The sequence below is a fragment of the Sinohyriopsis cumingii genome, chromosome 6, assembly GCF_028554795.1.
Source record: "Sinohyriopsis cumingii isolate HCF-2022 chromosome 6, ASM2855479v2, whole genome shotgun sequence".
In the NCBI taxonomy this organism is placed as follows: Eukaryota; Metazoa; Mollusca; class Bivalvia; order Unionida; family Unionidae; genus Sinohyriopsis; species Sinohyriopsis cumingii.
Window position 1 is genome coordinate 33,549,588 of NC_142966.1, and position 26,266 is coordinate 33,575,853.

General features: G+C 34.7%; 2 non-coding genes across 2 annotated transcripts; both read left to right on the forward strand.

The window, feature by feature from the left end:
• Positions 1-1,698: 1,698 nt before the first annotated feature.
• Positions 1,699-1,772, forward strand: Trnat-cgu (transfer RNA threonine (anticodon CGU)). The gene has a single exon. It is a non-coding gene; the product is annotated as a tRNA-Thr (tRNA).
• Positions 1,773-6,641: 4,869 nt separating this feature from the next.
• Trnat-agu (transfer RNA threonine (anticodon AGU)) lies at positions 6,642-6,715 on the forward strand. The gene has a single exon. It is a non-coding gene; the product is annotated as a tRNA-Thr (tRNA).
• Positions 6,716-26,266: the final 19,551 nt, after the last annotated feature.

Below are 26,266 nucleotides of genomic sequence, written 5' to 3' on the forward strand. Positions count from 1 at the left end.
TTACTATGGTGTGTATCGCTTATGTCAGAGAACAAAATCGCAAATGAGACGGGAATATCACCCGATTGCTTGAAGGCATCTGCCATCTATGCATGCTACGTTATAAGGTGCAAAATAGCTCAGATTGTATTGTATCAAAGTTAACTATACGACGGTATCTCGCAAATACCAATCATTCACTGTGAGTGCAAATTATATTTTTTTCGCTAGCAGGGTTACAAAAGTATTATTAAAGCAAGTTCTTGCAGTCTATACTATATTTATCTTACGTTGATCAATGAACTTTTATATCAATTATGATCACATATAGCAAACAAATAGAAGCCCGGGAGATGAATAAACACAAGCGGCAGCGAGCAATAAACTCATTGTTTAAACTTAAGGACAGGATAACAGATACAAATGTTATTTTATTACGAAGCACGCCATCCACGGAAACTGGCTTTGGAATCTTTTAAGTGTTCTGATTTTTGTTTGTTGATGAAGTCGGCCGACATAAGAAAGCCAACTTTGGTTCCTTTGGATTATTTTAAGTGTGCCGATTCCTTTTGTTTTACAAAATCAGCTGGCATAGGGAAGCCAGAATTTATTCCTTTTTACATTTATTAACGGGAATTTAACCCCACAAAATTGAATAATGGAACAGATTTGAAAGCGACACAATCTAGTGCGTCTGCACACACATCATTATAAGGCTGAACAGTAAAATTGTTTTCAATAGTTTGATCTAAATGTTCCTTATTCATAGTTTATAGCGTTTTATCTTGGACAACAAGAACCATGTACTTCGTCTTATAGGGATAAATATACGTCATTTCTGGTTGGCGTCCTCTATAGGTGTGAAATTGTAGCTAAGGGAAGTAACGGTTTTGTGTACTTTTTCTTCGAGTAATCAAATTATTTCCTCTTTACAATTAATAATTTTTTATTATTCTTTGGGTGCGAGTATCGATACTTTTAATCATGTAATGCAAATCTGATGCAAAAAGAAAAATGTTAAAGCATGGCCGGTGACCTTTAAATTAGAGAGATTTTTATTGATGTGGTTGTTTTTAATTTTCGCTGATTCGGGTTAAGGTCCAGGCATATTGTTATGCTTCCATTTTGTGAAGATTGCTTGAAGTATTTTCATTTCTCTCACCGTTTCATAACAATGGATTGGTAATGTTTTACGTTTGCGGTTTCAGTTCGCGGATTGGATGGCAGCTTCAGTTTTCGTTTACTTCATAAGCACTTTACTTCATAAACCACTTTTGCAATCTTATGCACGGTTTTAAGATTTCTGTTAAATAACGTTTAATGCTTTAATGCTTTCAAACACACACACACACACACACACACACACACACACACACACATATATATATATATATATATATATATATATATATATATATATATATATATATATATATATATATATATATAATACTTTAATTGTCACGTTTTTATGGAGCTAAATGAAAGGTTACATTAGGAAATGGTTGTTAAAAGCCGTAAGAAAATGTACTCATCAATGAATGAGTGATAAATTGAATGTTTAAGTATCTATTATAAGGGACTATTACATTATCCTCAAGTGTTATATTACCAGGGGCAGAACATTGATTAAGTGTTGAATAAAGATAATGGTTACCTATAACTCATATATCTAATGACGTTGTTTTAATAGCATAGTTGATAAAGTTAGACACAGACGGCTCCATAGCTCAGCTGGTTAGAGCGCCAGTCTCGTAAACTGGAGGTCGAGAGTTCGATTCCCTCTGGAGCCAATACTTTTGACCATTTACATGAATCTTTAAGGGTTAGAAACGCCATGGGTATAGGATGATAGTTTGAACTAAAACGAATATTTAAAATAAAAAATAAAGACCTAAAGGTTTATACGAGGATTTATTTTCCTTTTTGTATAACATTGGAGAAACTGTCAGTTACCGAATCAAACATGAGACTACGCCACAAATTTTGTTACAGTCTTTGTGGTTCGGAATCTAACAGTTTCTACGCAGAGGTGTCCCCATTTGCTCTTTTAATTGCAGTCCGAATTACATTTGACTTGTATATTTGTTGTTTTTGTCATCTCGTTCCTTGTCTGATTTTCAAAACCATGCCAAGTAAAAGTATCCTCATATTTTTGCATCATGATTTTAAGCAGTCAAGAATTTATACAATCTATAACACCATTATGTTTTCTATAATTAACTTATCATGACAACGGTTACAATGTTTATATAAGCAACATGGAAACAGAAAGAGGTATTGTTTACATAAACAAATAATTAGTATTTCTTGGCATAGTTTCTTCGGGACAATTTGTCCTCATGTTATATTTTTGAGACACTGAAAAAAAGCTTACAAGTAACCATATGTAAAAAATATTTCAGGTCACCTGCACGTAAGTCTTTTGCGTCTATGTGTTATCTGAATTTTCTTTGGCTAATATAAATAGATTATTCGTATGGGCTTATCAGTGAAATCACAGAAAAACGATGTACATAATTAACGGAAATACAATCTATGAACAACATGACCGAACCAATATGAAACAAATTGAAACCGAAAATGTATGAAAATGAAAATAAGAGGTACTAAATGGATTAGATGTTCAACAATATTAAATTATACCTAGTAAAAATAGATGATTAAATTAATGCCATATTTAGCTCATCTCAAAGAGTTAAGAGTTTAATGTTGTTTGCTGCGTTTATCATGGTAAAAACTGTCAATTGCTGAATCAGATAGCAAATCACGCCCTAAGGGCGTAATGTAAGTTAGTCTGCAACTGACAGTTTATACCACGATAAACACAGAATAAACAACGTTAAACTATTTTCATTGCAATTCTTTATAATTGTATTTTTTTTACTGTTATGTTTAAAAAATATATATATCTTATCAGTTCTAGAGCCTGTTTAAGCGTATGAAATGTTGTTGACGCGTTTGCTACGTAGCTATTTATTGAACAGGACATTCTCCATCTTCAACGTAATAGCTACGTCAATATCAAACAAAAAATTCTATCAATGGTACGCGATCGAAGTTCTGAACATTTCACCGCATGGTCTTTTTGTTGTTGTTGTTGTGGGGTTTAACGCCATTTTTCAGCACACGATAGGCTATACATGGCGGCCAGTATTATTGGTGGAGGAAGAACCTGGGAAAACCCCGGAAAGAACCACCGACCCTCGAGAAGCTACTGGCAAGCTTTCTCATATACCCACATTGGCTGAAACCGCATGGTCTTAATCTTGTAGCTAAATTCGCATCATGTGATCTGAGTAGAAGTTCAATATTCAAAGCAAAGGATGTGTTGTTTTATTTGACATACGAACGACTCTTGGATTTGATGCTGTCATGAGTTCATTGTGACTTGGCCAAATTTGTATTGTTCAGACACGTGAGTAACCAATTTTCGCGTCGTTACATTTATTTTCGTGTTAATTAACAAGTTAGGCTATCTACAGGGGTACCTAGAAATGGAATTAAAACTGTCGGTAAATGGTTGTTTTGATGAGGGCCCAACAGTCAAACAGTGCAACACATCGACATTGACATTTATGATAACTGATCCCCCATCCACCCCCACTTCGTAACTATTAAGGTCGGCGTCTTACCGTGTAGAACGGCGAATCCAATTGTTATAATGTTATCCTTTGACCCCCGCCCCCCGTCCTAAACCCTATATCCATTTACATATAGTTTTAAATTCATTTGTAACAAGCTGCAGTGAACTTGCTTGTGCCTCAAAGTTCTTGGCAGATTTTGAGTTTCAAACGCATTTTGTTTCAAATTTGGCAAAGAAAGAAGCATTTATATACAGAAAAACAGTAAAGATGTGTTATTTGGTTCTGTCAAATCAATTTATTAATTTAAAAATAAAATAAAATATAAACGCAGCGTTTTCATTTCGTTTTAAGCGCATACAGTTTGTATGCCTTCCAATTCAGTATTTATGTTTGTTACTTTGCACGTGACTCGTTATAAAAGTTAATATAAAGTAGTTCTCCGTACAATTTATACAGAAATGAACACATTTGGGTCTCATCACATGATTATCTTCTGAACAATGGAAATCTTCCCTTCATGTATCAACTGATGCAACTGCAATAACATGATATATAAATGTTTATTAACAAAATATACCTTGAGTAACACACACACATAGACACACACACACACATACACACAGACACACACAAACATTACCGCTAATATCAAGGCTATCAATCTCGACTTTAGGATATTCTCTTTCCGAGGGACGAGTACAAGGCTGTGTTTTACCATATCGAGATGGCTTTATCTCAGAGTTCCTTATCACACATAAGGAAGGTACTAGTACATTTCTGAGTGCATAGTGCATGAAAATATGAAGTAGGAAAGCAGTTAGACATGATATCAGTTTCCTTACCAATTTAGTGCATCCAAGTCAGTACAATTGGTAGATAAATATTAGATATTAGCTTTGTAATGCTTTGATAATAATTGTAAAATAATGACACACATGGATCTATCTAACATTATAAACTTATGCACTTTTGGATCTAAGAATGGCGTTATCGAAAATGAAAGTGTACAGAACGAAAATCGTGACAGAACTCTATATGTATTCTGTAGGCTTTTTTCTTTTACCTAAATGTTTGCAGTATAAGAGACAGGAGGCAAACGTTCATCCCATCCAACCTGCCCAAATTCGTACTCTACATATGTGCACAAACTTGAAAATGTATAGCCAGTTCAAGGTACCGCATTAGAATATTGTTGGGGTTGACAGAGAACAGTTAATGACATAAGGTAGATTCGGACCCGTGAACTTAATTAAAGGCTTGTTTTAGATTTGAAATTTCGATCTACAGACATAAATATTCATGTGAAAGAAAGAAAGTCAAATGATGAATGAGGTTCAAACTCCCCACCTATAAAGCGTGCAGTACACGCTAGGACTTTAACACGTGATCCGTGTATTAAATATCCCAAAGTTAACCGCAGATTGACGTGAAGACATGGAACCTTAAAAAAAGCATCCAGTTGTATTAGAAGAATCGACTCCAGTTTACTGGGCGCACCATATTTTCTTTGTTCAGTAGCAATAGAACTGATCGTCTCTTCGGCTGAATTATGGAGCTACCGTTACTGCATATATCAGATAAATGTTTAAAAAAATAAAAACTACTAACAATGTATGTTACTTTGATTATGTTTGCAGTGTCAGTAGTTAAAATGCCAGCATCAATTTTGTATAAAGTATAATTTATTCTCAGAATAAATTCATCATTATAAACCGCTCCGGTGGCCTAGCAGTTAGAGCGTCCGCCTCGGATGCGGGAGGTCGTGGGTTCGATCCCCGGCCGAGTCATACCAAAGACTTACAAAAATGGTACTAACAGCTGCCTCGCTTGGCGCTCAACATCACTATAAACTGCCACATTGCAGACATCGTAGCGATATGACTGAAAAATTGTTAAAAGGTACGTTAAAAATCAAAATCACATCACATCACATCATCTCTATAACATAGAGAATAACATGCACTATAGTCTGCCAATACAATCCCGTTTCTTTGTACCCTAATACCGATTAAAATAATGGAAAATGTTAATGTGATAAAAAGTGCATAAATCTTAGTCAATTCATTCATTGATTTATAGTTTCTAACCTGACTGTGAGTAGAGTGGCCCTCGCACCGTGATCTTCAGCGCGTTTCATGCTTAACGGATGTTTTCAATGTAACAGACGGACATGCTCCGATCCATTTTCAGTTCCTGGACAATCAACAAAGGGGTGTATCACGCTTACAGCAGCTGTACATACATAAGTCGTCTGCTTCAGATATTTACAAGGATGATCTACGTCATTATGTTTTCTGATAGAAATAAACTAGCCTATAGTGTACGCAATATGGCGCCGTGTTAGTATGGAAAGTTCGTTAATCATAAAAGGGTGATACAGATGCCATCATTAGTGCCATTCTTGTCACAGTTAGGTTATACACTATAAATTAATGTTTAATTTGACTTAGTTCTGTGCTCTTTTATTCACATTAAACTTTTCGTTATTGAAATCGGTAGAGGGGTACCAACAAAAGGGGATGTATAGTCAGACTATAGTAGTATCATTTTTTAATTTTAGTTTTTAAATTAGTTTTAGTTAGTGTGTGTTTTGAACAGTCGAGACAGGCAGTGTAATAAATTTCCTATTTTTGTACTCGTTTACTGGATATACAGATATGAGTAAACCGTGCAATACCTTTATCCATTAATTCCTTGCCAGATTGCTATAGTGGGATGACACTACGTTGTGTCGACTCGCTGTGACACAAATGTATAGATGCTTTCCATACGTAATAATGTGTCGTTACAGTCCTACGTTATAAAAGCATTATGTTTCAATGTGACTGACTGTATACCTTTATTTATCATATATCAATACAATTATCCGTAGAAATCTGTACTATGGAGAAGTATTTTCAATTACTACTTTGGCTGCATATGTTATAATTAGTTTGACAGGGCACAGTCGGTGTTATATCGATATAAGAAATGTGAAACGGGCACAGCTTGAAAACATTTGCCTGCCCGAGTTGAATATTGAACAACACGTTATAAAAATACCAAAATAAAATTTCTGTCATTTACTGTTTATCTGGCTCCATAGCTCAGTTGGTTAGAGCGCCAGTCTAGTAAACTGGAGGTCGAGGGTTCGAATCCCACTGGAGCCTACGCATATTTATTTTCACAATACGTATGCGCCGACGAGGTTAAGAATTCAAATTTTAATTTGAATTGACCCACTAAACATATAGTTGTAAAGCTGAGGTTACTCTCGACTAATAGTGATCGCAATAGTTTAAACACAGCAACAATATGGCGCGAAGATCCGTGCTCGCACTTTGGACCTTGTAATTTTAGTGAAGATTTAGAAATTAAAATAAAAATTGTCTGTTGTAGTGTCATTTAATACAACGCAATGTACAATGCAGTGAACGTAATTCACATAGTACTATGTGAAATACGTACATTGCATAGTACTATGTGAATTACGTACATTGCAATGTACGTATTTCACATAGTACAATGCAATGCACGTAATTCACATGGTACAATGCAAGTTACGTAATTCACATAGTACAATGAAATGTACGTAATTCACTTCTGTTATAAAGTATATTTTTTAAAATCATTATCTAGACTTTTCCTTAGCGTATTGTTATTATATTAACTATGTATTAACAGAAAGTCATGGCGATATTAGCTGACTCACCAAGTGTTTCTATATATGAGTATTTTTTATATTTCCCGAAAATGTCATGGCGATATTAGCTCACTCATTAAGTGTTTATATTTATGCGATGATAATTTTACTTGGTGACAATATGCAGGTGTGAATGCAACCGCTATACAAATCTTATTAAACAGCATCCCCAAGAATGGACCATGCTGAAAACTCCATTATAAAGATCATGTTCTATTTCGAGTATATCTCCACGTATAACATACCCACTTCTCAGCAATGAGTAATATTATTCAATCCGATACAGTTCAAGCAATTACACGTATTGTGCTATGGAATTGTCATGAAGTTGTTGCCCTGCGTAAGGTCATACAGACAGGACAAGGCACACGTATCGTGCTATGGAATTGTCATGAAACTATTACCTTGCATAAGGTCATACAGGCAGGACAAGACACATTGTTTCACCAAGGTTTTAGCCATACCTTTATTCATGAAAATCCAGGTTTTGAAATTGTAATCTGAATTGAAATGGTAGTCTGAATTGAAACATGGTACACCAATCTTGAAATGGTAGTCTGAATTTAAACATTGTATACCAATCTTGAAATGGTAGTCTGAACTGAAACATTGTACACCAATCTTGAAATGGTAGTCTGAATTTAAACATTGTACACCAATCTTGAAATGGTAGTCTGAATTGAAACATTGTACACCAATGTTGAAATGGTAGTCTGAATTGAATCATTATACACAAATCTTGAAATGGTAGTATGAATTTAAACATTGTACACCAATCTTGAAATGGTAGTCTGGACTGAAACATTGTAAACCAATGTTGGAATGGTAATCTTGACTGAAACATTGTACACCAATCTTAAAATGGTGCTCTGAATAAAAACATTGTACGCCAATCTTGAAATGATGGTCTGAACTGAAACCTTGTACACCAATCTTGAAACGGTAGTCAGAATTGAAACATTGTACACCAATCTTGAAATGGTAGTTTTAATCGAAACATTGTACACCAATCTTGAAATGGTAGTCTGAATTGAAACATTGTACGCCAATCTTGAAATGGTGGTCTGAACTGAAACCTTGTACGCCAATCTTGAAATGGCGGTCTGAACTGAAACCTTGTACACCAATCTTGAAACGGTAGTCTGAATTGAAACATTGTACACGAATCTTGAAATGGTATTCTGAATTGAAACATTGTACACCAATGTTAAAATTTTAGTCTTAACTGACATTGTGCACAAATCTTTCAAATAACATGGTCAATAAATATTTATCTGCGTTTTTAAAAGGTATGCTTGTAAGCAAATTAAATAGGTTTCAAATCTTAAGAGAGTTTAAAACACAGAAAATATCAAATGAGCGATGGCACGTCAGTTTCACGATCTTAGATACTAATGAATTGTTAAGCATTACTAAATACTGTCACAATGAATTTCGAATTATTTTCTTTGTTATTTACATCGCAAGGACATTTGATTCACTCTCATAATTTTCATTCTCTAGAAAATCAAATAGTCAGGGCAACTGTTTGCCTTTCGAGGGAATAATTAGGCAATAATAAACGCAAACGGTCCCAAACGGACTGAAACATAACGTAATAACCTCATTAATTCGTCAGGAGTAGCAAGGTGTGTGATACACTTATTATACCAAGATACAAGACATCATACTCTGTGCAGTAGGTTGCCTCCGTTAGGAAGGATAATACCACTGCCACATTAATGTAAATTTGGTGGTAAAATGTACAATTCCATAGTTATATCAAACTCAGTTATACAATGGATAACGTCAAGAATGTGGAGATTTTACACAGTATGTTGGAAAAGAATGCCATTAATTCTTTACAGGAGGAGACGGAGTTCAGGCTGACGACGGTGCAAGGTAATCTGGTTGGTCATTATATGCTCATTTTTTCCCCTGTTAACTTTACATTGTCAGAATCGTGCAGTATTACCCGATACTGAACCCACGCGCCAATACACCTATAACATTCACTTGTATGAAGGGACTACTTTCTATTGTAAACAAACAATGGACGCAGACGCCATCACTTTATGTTGTGGTTGTTTAAATTTGTTCTGAATGAACTAAAACAGATGCTTCGTGGACTGCCACATACCAGCTGCTTTGGCACATTCCGCGTTTATACAATAATCTAGGCTAGCTACAGTATACACAGACGCAAGAAAAGTTCATTACAAATAACATACAAGCGACAAGTCATATACTGTCTTCTTTAGCTTGTGATAAGAATGGCCAAAAAAGTATAATTACAGTTTTAGATCCTGAATTTCCTCAATATGTACTTTTTTAGTTCTGCAAATCCGAATTACGTGAGCCATGTCACAGGTTCTCAATCTTGATTACACATTTCAAAATTGTACTGTAATTTCGATGACAATTGCAATTACATCATCCTTACTGCACTCAGAATGAAATAAGCATTAAATTCCAAAGCGTCGTTTTGATAATTGCATTTGAAAGACTTCATATTTGTCCCACATCATCATTTCAAACATTCAATAACAGAAACTGAAACACATTTGCAGATGGCAACACGTTTCTCCCTAGCTTCTTCAGTCGGATGTATTTCATGTGGAATTTTCACATACAAATCCAGTCCATAATCACGAAATGTCGTAGAATCGAAAACAAAAATACCAAATTCTATTCATTTAAGATTAAATTGAAAAGTTGTTGCAATGCACATTCATTAACAACTTCCATTTTAACTAGACACGCCATTTTCTTTCGAAAGTTATATCCGCAGTAAAAATGTTGTTCTTGTGTAATGATGAATATGAGCTTGTGTATTTAGTTGGTAATACGACATACATTCATTTACATTGTTTCTTGTAGTGTATTTTGTTTATATATATATATATATATATATATATATATATATATATATATATATATATATATATATATATATATATATATATATATATATATATAATGTATAATCCAATCAGCTTCGTAGTGTATGAATGTGTGAAGACTATTGGCCAAGGTTTATATCTTGGGTCAAAACATCCTTCCGACAGTGATATATTTTGAAAGAGTATGGACTCTGAGCGGGATGAGAAGACCAGTTTAAATTAGTCTCATGTTATCTATATCCATACTTTTTGTAATTCCTTTGTACATGATTTTAATGTAAGTTGTATAATTTGTATTCATGGATGTACATTATACAGATTATCTGCAGTTTGAGTTAGCCCACGTGTTATGGACCTGTTAAGAACGCAGAATTTCATAGTATATATAAATAGATGCTTACGTATGTGTTGACAGGTACTAGAATTAATCTTAATGACGACTTCGGGTTAATTTCTAATTGACTCACACACAAAAAAGTAATTAATTAATACCCCATTAGTTGGGCTAATTAACATGAATAGGCAAATTTCTAAATTTATTGCGTAGTATGATCTATCACCTGGGGTTATGTTGTCGTAATAGAAGGTGTAAATAATGAGAGAACCAATCAGTCAGATTTGTTCCTAGTTTTAGAGTCATTCCCTTTTCTTGTGTTCATGTTATACCTCTGCAGTTATGTTGTACTTACATATTATTCGAGAGGTAAAACATTTGTTTGGACTGTTCAGGGTAGGTAGTAAGTTCTCATTCTTTGGATTATAAAATTAATCTGGAAACGTTTTGAATTATTGAATATTTTTTATTACACATGCGCAATCTTAAAGTGAACTGGATCTCAGTTTGTTTGCTTGTTTGAGGAAGATGATTATCTCTTCAAAGATGAAGAAAATTTCTTTTCCTTATTTTATCTGGGTTACGTCTGTGCCATTTGGAATGAAAACTAAAATGACTTAGCTAACTGACATAACATCAAATTGCTAGTGAGTAAACCTGTGATGGATATTTAATTACACAATATTCGAATTAATGTACCAGGATAGGAATACTGTTATAATGACCATAGTACAATATCAACTTCATTTCCTGGCATATCGTGTCCTTCTCTTAAATTTGTTGAAATGCATCTACCAAGATAAAAAATATTACAAATTAGCACTGTATTAGGTGTTTTAAAAACACAATTAAAACAAATCTTTTCATCATCTCTAAGATTATCAGTCGTTCTTAAAATTTCATGGACTAGCCCACAATAAGGATCATAACGGAAATCGTGAGCACGCAGGTAGAAAACTAATGTGGTGTTAAGTGTTCGTTTTCCGCCTGCATTCAGTTTGAAGAATTCATTTGAAAACTTTATAACATCTACCAAACCTTCCATACAGTGAAATCCCCTCAAGTGTTAAGACTACGTTCTGAGATGTCTGTTGCCTAATAATGATGTCGAAAACGTGAAAAATATGTATTTACTTTTTATAAGAGGGTGTATTTAGGAATAGTTTAAGTAATGGTTTGGGTTAAATTCGTTCATTATATATTTTTTTTATTTTTTAGTACTTTCGAGGCATATTTTTGTGGCTTCGGGTAAAGAATGCTTTAAATATTTGATCCTCTCTAGTACACTTTTATTTCCGTGGATCTGTTATTTTCTAATTTTCAGGTTTCTCGCATACAGAAATAATGATATCGTCAGTAATCGTTATTTTATAAAAATATTGCGCATGGTAAAACATTTAAGTTAAAATGGAGTACTTTGATATCAAAAGTGTACATGGATAAAAGAGATTCATGCCGATAAAACAATATTACGAGATAAATACCTTTCACCTTTTGCATTTATGACAGACTAAGAAAATCACTAAAATTAAAATAGCAAAAGGTTTTAAATTGATTGTAGCTTAGTATAGGTTATTTGTAAATGACAGCTAAAAGAGCTGCAGAGAGTGCGAGTCAACCTCAATGGCACCAGGCAGGAAAATCGATACGGTCAGCCCTCATGAAGGAAATCTTTATTTTAAAAAATAATGCTTTCTAAAAGAGCATGGGAAAATTCGCCACATTTTCATTTTTTATAGGGCGAACCCACTAATCGTTAAAATGTCATTTTTTTTTCTTTCTTCAAACTAAAGCCTTCTACAAAACCGACAAAAGAGGGTCAATAAAGCCAAATTAAAGCCTCGAGCTAAGCGGTAGTTTCTCTAATTGGTTTAGTTAATTTTTGTTGCTTTTTTGTCTTCGTCGGTTTTAGCAAATATGTGCGCGCGTTTATCCGCAGTGACACGCATTTGTGGTTGCGACCTCTCTGCTGCTCTCATCCAAAATTTGTTTGAAGGCCTATACAATATCGTAAGCGGGGGTCGTGTAAATTTATTGTTATAAATCTGTATGGGGTTGACTGCTCGTGAAAGAAGTTTTTAAATTTAATTATATCCATGTCCCCGCTACACCAAGCCTGATGAATATTTCTCAACGTATGTGTATCGACTCCATTAAATACAACTAGAATGTTACAGTTGTCTCTTATCACTTTTGGTATTTGTGTATATCGCTGAGCAATGTAAATCAGGATGTAGTATCGTCGCTGATGAAGCTACAAAAGGTCACAATCAGAAGAGGACATACCGCAATTTACAGACCAAAACTGGGTAAAGGTCCGTTTATCGATACACTGGTCATCTCGCGTGTGGTATGTCTAAATCGTTAAAATACTTAGCGCACTCTCTCATACCAAGAACACTTCCCGGATAACACGCTGCCATATCAACCTAGATAACGTCGTTACGATTGTAGCGAGTATTCCACAATCCACCGTGTCCGTATTCGACATAGCTGCGTTGCACATCTTCAAGAAATTCCAATCTTGTTGGTTTCCATGAGTTTGTCTCTTGAGCAAAATGAACAGCAACTGTCAGAACGGCAAAACCATTGCTGAGTAATTGTTCAGCATCGTTAGGGGTATATCGCTGCGCAAGAGTTTTCGTTTTTTTCATGGAGAGATTCTAAACGAGTAATGTCTCAGCTAGATCGTACAAACTGATCATAGTTTCCATCATCGGACATATAAATCAGGATCATTCTTACTTATTTTTATAATAAAATCAAACATATCTCCGCGGTAAAATCTAATGGTTCGATTTCCTGGAAATATTGGTATTGCGCTAGTCAACGCATGCCCATTATGATCAATAATTTCAATTGGATCTTCTCCTTTTTATAATGTTTCGAATAGTGTGAAATCTCTCCTGTTATTGTTTTTACTATTAACTGAATTTTATTGTTTTTTTTTCTAACTTAGCAACATCATTAAATGTACCTCTCTTATCCTTGACTGATTCAGCCCACTCACCTATTTTTACTTCGTAAATCCGTTGACTCATTTTCACGTATCGTATTTGTGAAATATCCCGTACCTCGTTCAGCTACATAATTTAGCCTTGACAATTTCATCGGCGCAAGATCACTGATGTTGGGTTTGCTTGGAACGGAGAGCGCTTTAGACCACTCGGCCACTCGGGGCCTGAGAGAGAGAGAGAGAGAGAGAGAGAGAGAGAGAACATTTTTCTGTCGTGGGACTATGACCCTGGCTATGTTACTAGTGCCTATGAATGATAAATAAGTTTTCTCTCCCTAATTAGTAGTGATTACTGAAGACATTAAAGTATTGTAGACCAAAAACTGTTAAAATATGTCGTTATCTTAGATCTGCTAATCTTATTTTTATGTTTTCACATACATGTGTTATTTTTGAGGGTATCACTAGGATGTGTCTGACAGAGTACATGAAGTCTTACCAAAAATGGTTTGATAGTGCCATTTGATTTACCTGTAGACTGCTTGTATAATTACTCCATGACAATTGGCACATCATTTTTTATTTTGGAAACACTTTAAAATTAAGTATGCAAATAATCATATTAAGATGTTTTTTTACCTCACGGCCTTGCATGTCTGTTGTGTCTATCTCTTATATATATCTATTTTATGGCAAAGGTAATGGGTTATACTTGGGGGATCCTCAAGGATTAGGAAGAATCATGGCATACCTGATCACGGAAAATAATAATAATGAGACAATGAGAGAATCAGTATGAAACGAATTGAAACCAAAAATGTAGTTAAAAGAAAATAAGCTTATTAATTGGAAAAATGCACTATAATGATAAATTATAACGAATGTATAAACGATTTTGAAATATTCGCCATATTTTGCAGATATTAACGTTTTGACTTAGGGAAGCTGCCATAAAGTTTCACCGTGACTACTTTAAAATTGTTTTAGAAAGCAATCTGTGATTTAAATTGTTAAACAATTTACGAGAAAGAGTTCAATTGTATGTAGCAGGCTAAACTGAGTTATCACGATACATGAAAGTCAAATTACAACTTTACTACAGCATTTTTCAAGCTTAATTTAAAATATTGATTGACACCTAACCTTACCTTACGATGGTTATGGCGTAATATATAATGTCAGTATGGAATTCAAATCAATGAAACTGAATGCTAACAGTAGATTGACTTTGAAGTCACGACGTTTTATCTCCTTTTCATCAATCAAGGTGCCCATTGTAAGCCACGAACATGTCGGCTGTTAAGTTGTGTTCTAATTCCTTGATTAGCTATCGGCCTATTCAAAATTATGAGGTGAGAAAATGATAATGTGAGCAAATGCACTACACAGTCAAACAAATAATTTAATCTCAGATCATTCCTCTTGAAAGACATACATTTTAGTTTAATTTATCTTGAATATGAGAATAAACTGCTTTGTTATTGTTATTAAATACATTTTTTCTTTGTAAACGGTGAAAATTCCATAATGAACCGTTTTAGTGTTAGTTCTTATATTCTCTCCATGAGCATGTTAGCTTTAAATTGCAAAGCTATAACAGTCAAATAGATCAGCGTGACTCAGGCTTACGATAAGATTCGGGCCGCAATTGTTTTTTCATTATCATTACCCAAAAATGTAGTCATTATCTGTTGTTTGTAGAATTGAATCCTCTCATTGTTTTTGGTCATGATCTTTAATTGAGATTTTAGCGTTCTTGTTAATGATTACAACCAAAGTTGTATCCTTTAAATCATTGATTTTGTTTGTCTGTGTGTTTTTTTTAACGCAGGATTGTCGTAGAATGACTACATAGAAACAACGTGAGCTATCGTTCTCCACTACCAGTGCACAAATTGTTATAAGTTGCATAGATGAAAACTGACACTGGTCTTAAATATCATTCACTGGCCACATTTGCGGTATAAAATCTGTAGATATGTAACTCATCTGATACAAATGCATGACTGACATCTGTTCTGCAGAGTTATGGGAATGTTTCCACTCTTTGTTTTTCTTCTCTGTTTCCACCCCATGTGTCATGTTTATCTAACGTTACCAAAGACGGAGGAAAATGTACCATGTTTTTGCGGATACATATATCAAAGACGACTATCCAATATTTCACCATTCAAATATATGCCTTCTTCACCCTGAATGAAATACTGAAAGTCTACATATGGCTAGTCAGTGATTAAGACTATTATTGTTACAGAGCAAACCTTGAAAATGTCTCTACGTTGGAGTTAGCGCTTGACTTAAAACGTATATGCATGCTACATTTTGACGTTTAAGGGGGAAATATGTGCATGGGAGGTAGTAGGTTCATAATATCACCCCCCATTTGCAAGGTGACGAAAGGTAATGTCTCCCTGTTACATCACAACCTGTAACTCTGTTTAGTTAGGATATCAAAACTCAAAAAGTGAATGATTATCTCAAGTGAAGGAGGCGTGTGAATGTGTGTTGCATTCATACTTTCTTGTTATGTGGCAACACATAATGAATAGTCTGTCTTTATTATTTACTCATGTCCTGATCTAATTTGTACAGATTACTTCAGCAACTCTGTACAGTGTTACATTTTAAGGAACGTCGTCGATATGTGGTAACATGCTTTACAATCTTAATGCGAGTTAAAAACAAACAATTAATAATTTCCCACGAGTTAAGTAATTCTTTCTCGTTTCTAAAATTAATTTACACGAGTATTCGATGCAAGGTACAAAGCAAGTTGTAGTTGTTAAGAGGAGTGCTAGTAGACACAAGAATGTCATACAGGGTGAATTTAACTATTTGGTTGTCCGCACATAATCCCTTAAACACCTTTGAACAAACGGACCTTCCTGCAAAGCAAAATTATGGATTTATGCATGGAACTACTCGATATAAATCTTTGTCAAACTACTCTCCAAAGTTCATTTTGATTCAACGACGCTAACTGAGGTTATTGTACCTCGGCAACAGTCGTCAGTGTAATTGTTCCTTTAATTTTGTTTTAGAAAAATATGTGGATCAAGACTGCCGGCAACATACTTTGCACATAGTCAAGTTAGAAAATGTCAGTAGTATTTAATACTCCCAGTGCACGTGTCATTAGTCTTTAATGGTCCCTTACTGCAAACAAATGACATAATTTAAGTTAGACTTCTTCCATGAAATTATTTTATCGCCATATTGGAACTACTTCGGTCAAATGACCACAACATGGCTGCGCACTATATGCGGATGTGATGTTCCTTACATTGATTGCTGGAAAGGATAAACGTAATAGAAACGTGATAGTTTGAATAAATGACTAACTCTACAACATTTGGGCATATTGATCCACCGTATGTTTCGTGTTGTGCAAAGGCCCCAGGATTTACATTTTTAACTTGTGTGGTGGAAATACACTTGTAAGCAACTTACTCAAAAGATTGGATGTTTCCCCAATTTCATCTGTTGCAGCTTTATAATCTGGGTTTTCTTGTCTCCAGTATTTTTGTTGAAAAAAGCTGATCAAACAAACAGTTCCTGTTCAACGTATTAACTTCTTGACGAACAGTAAGTAATATATAAATACACCTATTAATGCAATGCAAACAAATACTTCATTCATGGCGCGTATGTATCGATCTATTTTTCTTCATTTCCAGCCTTATATTCGAGAAGGTTCATATTCGAAATTCATGAAGTTCATGCAATATTATTTAAAGTACTAATTTCTCAAATAAATAAATGCATAAAATGAAATAAATAAATAAAGAATTAAACTAAATATTTACTATCAATTCAGCAGTGATGCATAATTACTACAAGCACAACTAATTGGTCAGAACTATGTCCCCTATAAAATGTGAGGTATTTTCATTTCAACGATATAATTAATGATTCTTCTGTATTTCTTTTGTTTGATTTTTCTGCGTTGGCTAAAATCTTAGAATACACAATACCCGGAGGGAGTTCAGACATTAAATGTATACCTCGTACTTCATAATCGATTGGCCCAAAGTAACTTCAGAAATCGTATTGTTACAAGCCAAGGGTCCTTACTTGACCGAAGGGTTGTCAAACCCTGGCCCAATTCCCGCTACAAGTCATAATTTTAACCCAACTTTCCAAAGACTTCCATACAATTTCAGTTGTAAATTAGAAAGGCCGTCGTGTCCATTCTATACCTAAATTTTATTCTAATTAATTCAAGACCACATATAAAACAACCTGTAAACATCTATCAACCTCACTTCTGCATAGTTTATCTTCATCAGGTTTCCGTACCACCAGCCGTTCACGCCTTAGAAAATATACGAGTATCCGCTAACACTGGGAACTATTTTAACTTCGCCACCTTAGGCCAGTTAATGTATGCTTTAAAGGCTTTCCAGGCACATTTCACCAGTATAACTGCAGCACATTTGCCCCCCATGGCGACATACACGGTAGCTGCCGAATCTCTTCTTATTTATTCCTTTGTGTAATTTACCGGTTTCTTACCTTAAATACTGCCACTGCAGTCACACTACCAATGTACACCACTATATTTTAATACGGACTATCTTACGACAGAGACATACATTCGGTTTTGGCCTGAATTCACTACTAGTGAACCATGTCATCATGGAAATTCACTAACACTTCACTCCGTGACGTTTGCTTCTAGCAATTGGCTAATTATTTCGAGCTAAGAATATTTCCGTTGCGCCGAATTCCAATAAACACATACATAATCACACACATCTAAGAATTCCTTAAAACGGGACGCTATAACCAAACGCGCATACTCCATATTTATTACAATATTTTATACTTAAGACTTGAATCGTCAAAATTAAAAAATAATCATTTGCTTCTACATAACATTGACGTGCTTATATAATTGTTGTCGTTTTTAAAGATTATTGTGTATGCAGTATATTGATTTTTTGTCTCTAATTAAATGTGAAACATATGTAATTTAATAATTCTATCAAACAATAAGAGATTATTTATGGTCATTTTCTTGTTCAATTAAATGTTCAAAGGCCTATTTTGTCTTTTACTGTGTCATATCTACCACTTAATTTGTCGCTATTTGGTTATATCTCTTTCCTTTATTTAAAGCAGCTATTTCATTTGAAAACCTTCGTACAAAATCGTTCAATTCCATCTTTTATAACTTTAATTTTGTTGCTTACATTAGTTTCAGATAAATGAGTCTCTTTCAAAGGAATAAACATTTTTGCCGTTCCATTAATAGTTATTTCCTTTCTGTTATCGTTAATTCGTTATTTATTTTAGTTAAAGTCTTCTTTTGCAAGTGTGAAAGTAGGTAGTGAAATAGTCAATGAAAATGCAATAGCAAAACGAAACGGACAATTTATTAGACATGTTAGAAATGCAGAAAAATACAAAGTATATAAATGAAAATAACAAATCTAATAATTTGTTACAGGTACTGTAAACCATATATGAAGGATTATACAAAACAATGGTGAAAATAATACTACAACAAGTACATGAAAGAAAGATAAGGTAAGAAACTTATGTTAAATTACAAAGTATGTCTTAGATGTATAAAATGTAAAGACTGTAAAGAAACCTTCATATCAAAATGAATCTACTTGGTATTCTCTTGCGTTTGTAAGTGTGTATTGACTAATATTTAAAGCATTTCTGACATACCAAGTGAGTGTTTGCTTATTCGTTCGTTCAATCAATCAATATATCGATCTTTTGAGACAGATAATGAGATTGAGAGGAAAGAATTGAGGTAACCTCTTTCATGGAAAAAAAAATCTTTTTTTATATATCTCTGATCATGATATCTCTTTTTTATTAGAATGATTAACATTATGTTAGTTCTATTGGTGTATTGTTTAGAGAGGATGTAACTGATGGTTATTGATGGTTCGATTGCAAAAAGCTTGAAGGTATAGATGACGATTTAGATATAGATCATGCTGTCCATCGGAATATTAAACTCTGAACAGCGGAGAAATTGCTTTCGCTGTTTAAATATTACACATGAAGACTAATGGACACAAATATAAAATTCCAAATTGCCATCTGATCGAGAAATGCACGAACAGATGAGTAACGTCGATTGATCGAACGGACGAATAAGCAAACACTCACTTGGCATGTCAGTAAGTTTTTAAATATTAGTCAATACACACTTACTAAAGCAATGTTATAATCCTCAAAAGTAATAAGGATGGTAGAAGTCAGAGTAATAATGATGGATAATAATGATGAGTAATAATGACATTCTAGATAAATGTGCATACAACTGCAGTACTGACTTACAAAAATCGTGGACAAATGTGTATAACATGATCCTACTTATTTATACAAGTTTCGGACAAGCGTATATTGCATGGTCTTGCTGACTTGTACAAGTTTTAGACAAGCGTTTATTGCATGGTCTTGCTGACTTGTACAAGTTTTAGACAAGCGTTTATTGCATGGTCTTGCTGACTTGTACAAGTTTTAGGAAAGCTCTTTCGAGACAGATAATGAGATAAAGAGGAGATAATTGAGGCAACCTCTTTCATGTAGAGAATTTTTTTTATATCTCTGATCATGATATCTCTTTTTATTAGCATGATTGACATTATGTTCTTTCTATTGGTGTGTTGTTTAAAGAAGATATAACTGATAGATTGTATGTTAGATATTGCTGGTAAGAAATAGGTTTTCTTAATTTAGTCTACGTGTTCAGTGAAAACGGGGAAAAGGATAATAGAACAACATAAAATATCAGATGAATTTATTCCTTATAAACTCAAGATACTTCGTGTCATTACATTTGTACTCGTTTTATGAGTACAAAGGAATTTACATATACTATATTTCATCCAAAAAGTCACACGCCAACCTGGTATCAATTATGTCCCCATCCTTTATTAAAATTATAATTGGAAGCTGGAGGAATAAGTCGTCAGAAATTGCATCAATGGTTTCGTATTTAAATATATAATGGACTTGAATTCCAATGCGAACTACACAGAACAATTTTTATTTCATCGTCTCCAAATAGCTAAGTTAAACATTTGTATGAGAGAGAGAGAGAGAGAGAAAGAGAAAGAGGTTAACCTATATTTGCCCTGAAGTGTGACTAAGGCAAAGGTGGCACTTTATAGCCTACCTGTAAGCTTTAACATTGAAAACCGGATACCTAGATACTGTCTAAAAACTTCCTGGTTAATTATAAAGTGTTAGGTACGATTACGGTTGACTTACACGATCCGATATTTCGTGTGTTCAATTGTGAACAAAACACGTTAATATCTTTTGTTAAACAAATTTAACAATTCGTATGTACTAACTGTACCAAGAACTTCATGTGTGATTGAAATTATTCCTGTCGGATTAGAGATATAATCATCTGCTTTCTTGTCGACAATGTATAGGATGGATCACCTGCCATTGAAAACATTTGTTGCTTTTATACTCCTTGTGCATTGCCACACCGCTAGATGTAAGTATATTTTATTTTATTAACTTAAAACATTTTATTGTGATATATTTTGATATTGGATATATAGGCTTTGATTTGCCAGTGTGTCTTGATTCTTTTATAATAGCAGCTATATATTTCATATGGCAAGCTGATCTAGTTCATAGGCTCTACATATAAATGCAACGTTAACCAATATATGGTCAAAGTGCAAACGAGTAATTTTTTCGATATATATATATATATATATATATATATATATATATATATATATATATATCTGTTGTTTTTGGGATCGGGTACAAAAGTGATTGAATATGATGTCTCATAAGCTTGAAGCCTTAATGACTTTATTTAAAGAGGGTGACACAATTAGCTAAGAATTAATCTACATTGAGGCCCTCATAAAAAGGAATTCGCAGTAACTGGAGTAAAAATGGCTATTAACACATCAGTGATAAAACATAAAAATTCTTCTGTCGAAGGGTGGTTCTCCTGGAAATAAAATATCGATGAAGGGTTCATGTATAAAGAGTGACCGCAATGGCATAAATGTAAACGTACTATGTAATCTAACGGCATGTGTTCTGCTTGACATCTTTCATTAAGTTGCAAGTTTCTCGAAATCGGCTGGACGAATTTTCTTCAGACTTTTTACTGCTTTTCGAAAGGTGCCTTACTTTGATAATGTACGAGACGCATTGAAATCAAAGTTCTCTAAGTAAGGGTTCAATTAGTATCATCTATTGATACAGCTTATTAACATTTGGATGTTTTTTCACAGCAGGTCCCCCTCCCCCCAACAACGGTGTCCTTAATTCTGCTGTTTCGTCTTCACGAAATTCTTGAGAAATTCCGTTTAGGCGGACTCTCCCAGAGATAAAATGGCAACTATGAATACTAGGTCTGATCTGAAAAAAACTGCAACTAAAGTAGTACGATTAAAATGTCACTAAAGCTGACACCATGTGAAAGATATTCTTCTAACATTAGTGAGCTTGTTGATAAAAGTGAAAGTGTTGACATTGAAATCCCACAGCTTATAACACTATTGTATGGCTTTATGAGGCGCCGTAGCGGACAAAAGCTTGTCCAATGAGAAAGTTGCAGTTGAACTTTCGATGTCGCATGTCGGGAAGCCCTTATAGTTTTATTTTCTTGATCGAGTTATTTGATTTTATATGTTGAATCATACAGTGGTGGTTTATAGTTGTATTTCCTATGTCGACGTTTTACAGTGTATAATTTGAATTGCACAGCGGTGGTTGACATTTTAATATCATATGTCGAGAATCCGTAATTCACACATTGTATGTAACTGTTTGTGAGGAAAGTTCCATTTCATATGGCGAATATTTAGATTTCATCTTTTGAATTTCACAGCGAAGATAAGCAGCCTCCTTGTTTAAAATTTATGCGGTCCGTTCGTATTAATACAAGATATCTTTATGAATTGTTAAAGTGGACATTGTGTAATGTTGCTTTTAACACCAACACATTATTTCATCATTTAAAAATAACAAATCTGAAAAGCACAATAAAATGTCAAATTACCGCTGTGTAAATCAAGAGATACAATCTAAAATCTCCACATACGAAACGAAACTTTTAGCACAATCAATGTGATTCAAAATGTTAAATTGAAACTCTCGGAATTTTACATTAAAATTTCAACAACCGCCGTGTAATTCAAAGATATAATCTAAACACTCGATATTGGACATAGAATAACAATTTCCAGAATCGAAGAGGTTAACAGCCAGCAAAAGTAGGCTGCTCCGAAAGTTCTCATGTGAGCATGGCCAAATTTTATGCTTTGCACAAAATACAAAATATTGCGCATACTTTAAATTACAATTAGGAGATATATTAGACTGACCTTAGAAATTAAATATAGTTACCACACACACACACACACACACACACACACACACGCACACACACAAATATATATATATATATATATATATATATATATATATATATATATATATATATATATATATATATATATATACTACCTTTACACTGGTAGAAAATCGTTCCAAATGTCTCCACAAAAAAATGACGCTTAATGGTGGAGCCTGAAATTTAACTACTTGATAAAGTACGTCTATCAGATGTTAAATGAACTTTTCTTTGTCTATCAAGTAGCATTTATTTTCCCCCAGAAAGGTATTTCCATGACTCATTATTATAGCATGTATTGCCTATCTGCTTCCCGAGTTTTTAAGGAAAATGAAAATTATTAAATTGAGCCTTTCCATTCTACATCCTTCCGTTTTCCCAGACTATGTACGTTGTATTGTGGAGTACTATCGTGTGCTCATTGGGCATATTCAGGAAGTTGGGTCTTATTCTGTGTGACATTATCTGCACAGCGAGTTCTGAAGGTCGCGTGATTAAATTCAATCTGGCATATAATTCTTTATTGTTTTTTTTTTGTGTGGGCGATGCCTTGTGAATTGGGGGTGGTTGGGGTAATGGGACAGAGATTGATTAACTATTGGAAACGTAGTCATTTCACTACGTGGGGAATTTGGAAGGGATTTGGGATTTGGGTAGGGATCTCGAAGTACTGTGTGACTTAGAGAATTCAACATCATGTATATTACCTTAATACCTACAACCCCGAGATGTTGAACGTGAAATAATTGTATAAAATATGTGAGTTAAATGATGTTGATCCTAAACAATTTACATCAAGCAGCAATTTATACAGATTATATTTCATGGTGGCATACCTTATGCTACTAAAGGAATTTCTGTATTTCAAGAATCGACCACCGTTTAAACTGAAGTTTGAAGAGTTCATGAAAAACTAACTGTACCTGTATATTTTGAGTTAGTCAATGACTGTCTAATTAGTTCATGTTTGTTTTCAGACAGATTATGCCATATTATCATTACAGCTTGGATACAAGACTTGTAGCGATACATGAATCCTGTCATATAGATGATAAACAAGTTTGTAATGTAGACCTTTCATAAAGGAGTAGGACATCACTAAACTAATCCTTGTGTTTGCTTCCGAAGCAGCTAAGCCGTTCCAGCATCTTTAAAGATTTGAATTAACAATTTCTACAAGTCTGTTTCTTTAACTTTTGGAAATTGATCACAGTGCAATACGGTACCTTAGAACCAATCATCTCCATCCTACTTGAGTCTATAGTGATACAAATATAATGTTCAATTTCCATAGATACCCATTGTAACATTCGTAATGTCGTAACGTTAAGTTTCTATATGAACATAATATCTAACCGACCGCCCCTCCATCCATTTTACTAATATGGCCGAACTCAGCACCCCATAGTAAATCGCCTCCTCCCCCATTACTACACAAGAATTATAACTTACATCGTCCGGACTACATTGAATGCACGGATATGAAAAAAATAAAATCAGAGAATGTTACCAAGGGCCGGAGATGGCAATTTTCTGATAAATTTTGGAGACCTTAATTTAGAGTTTCTTTATATACTTATCCATCACAATATTGTTCTGTAAAACGAATTATCAATTACTCCAGGTCAGCCCCTTCTGGACGTCCTACCAACTTTCCAGCTCACCCTACGATTTCTTCAGCGCGCCTTCTTTAGCTCACCCTACTATTTCTCAAGCTCGCCGTACAATCTCTCTAGCTCGCTCTATAATCTCTCCAGCTCAGCTTCTCAAGTTCTATGTACTATTGCTTCAGGTCGCCCAAAAATATTTATCCATTTAACCCTACTGACTCTCCAACTCGCTCTATTATTTCTTCAGATCTCCCTGCAGTCTCTCCAATTCGCTCTATTATTGTTTCAGACCTCCTTGCAACATCCAGCTTACTCTACGATCTCTCCCGCTCACCCACACGATTGCTCCAGTTCACTCTACAATCTCTGCTGTTCGCCATACAACTTTTTCAGCTAGTCCTACAATCTCTCCTGCTCACCCTGAGATCTCGTTAGCTCCCTCTACATTCTCTCGAGCTCACCTTCCACATCTCACCCAACAATCACTCTAGCTCGCCGTAAAAGCTATCCAGCTGATCATTATCGCAAGCCCTACGCTGTCTCCTGCTCACCATACGATCCATCCTGTTCGTCCTATTATCTCTTGAGCTCACCATGCGATCTATCTAGCTCGTCTTCGACAGATCTCCCCCATGATCTTCTCAACTCGCCCTAAAATATCCAGCTCACCCTACTATCTCTCTAGCTTGCCGTACAATCTATCCAGCTTATCTTATCTCTGCGTCGCCCTACAATCTCTCCAGCTCATCTTACGATCTCTCCAGTTCACCAGTTATCTCTTCAGCATGCTCTAAAATCTCTCCAGCGCACCTTACGATTGTTGTGTCTCGCCCTACAATCTTTCTCGCTCACCCTACGATCTCTCTGTCTCACCCAACAATCTCTCCAGCTCACCACTTGATCTCTGTAGTTTTCTCTACATTCTATCCAGCTCCTCTTCCTAAGCTCACCCTACGAATTCTCCAGCTTGCGCTAAACTCTCAAGCTCATCCAATGCTGTTTCTAGTTTTCAATACAATCTATCAAGTTCACCTTAAGATTATCAAGGTCAACACAGATCTCTAAAGCATGCCCAACATTGCCTCCAGCTCACCCTATGATTTATCCAGCTTGCTCTTAACTCTCCAGCCCATCCAACGCTCTTTTTAGTTTGCAATACAATATATCTAGCTCACCTTGCAATGATCCAGGTCAACAAAGACTTCCATAGCTCGCCCAACATTCTCTCCAGTTCACCCTGCGATCTCTCCAGCTCGCCTTCTCTGGCTCACCTTATGAACGCTCAATCTCATCCATACTATTGTCATAACGGGCATGGAAAGTTTGAGTGGGATACCAAGATCCAATGAAGACATTTTTGAGAGGGACGGCAAACAAAATATACACTTACTCAATAAACAAGAAATCTTTAGATATTACGTAAGACTGAATCAGAAAACGACTCCTCTCCTAAGCGTTTTAGGATGATTCACACTATTAAAAAGGAACACATGTAACTTATCACATTAAAATACGCCAGTAAATAAATAAACGTCGCATTTCGCCACCAAATTGACACGTGACAAATACAACTGTTGTGTAAAATTAACTTTTTGAATTATTTCGAAATGTAAAATGAAAACATGCTTTTAATGTCATTCAGTTGGCAGCTAACTCGAGAATTTCATTATATTCTTCAATGATGGAAATAAATGAACTTCCAGTAAATTCGAAATCAAGATCCCTAATCCCACGATTTAGTCCTAGGGTCTTAATTGGAAACAATTGAGATCCAGAGTCCCATCAACATAGCCCCTGTGTTTAACGCGATCATTACTTGTAAAGCAACACCCACCAGTATATCATACACACACCAGCTGGGCATATTTT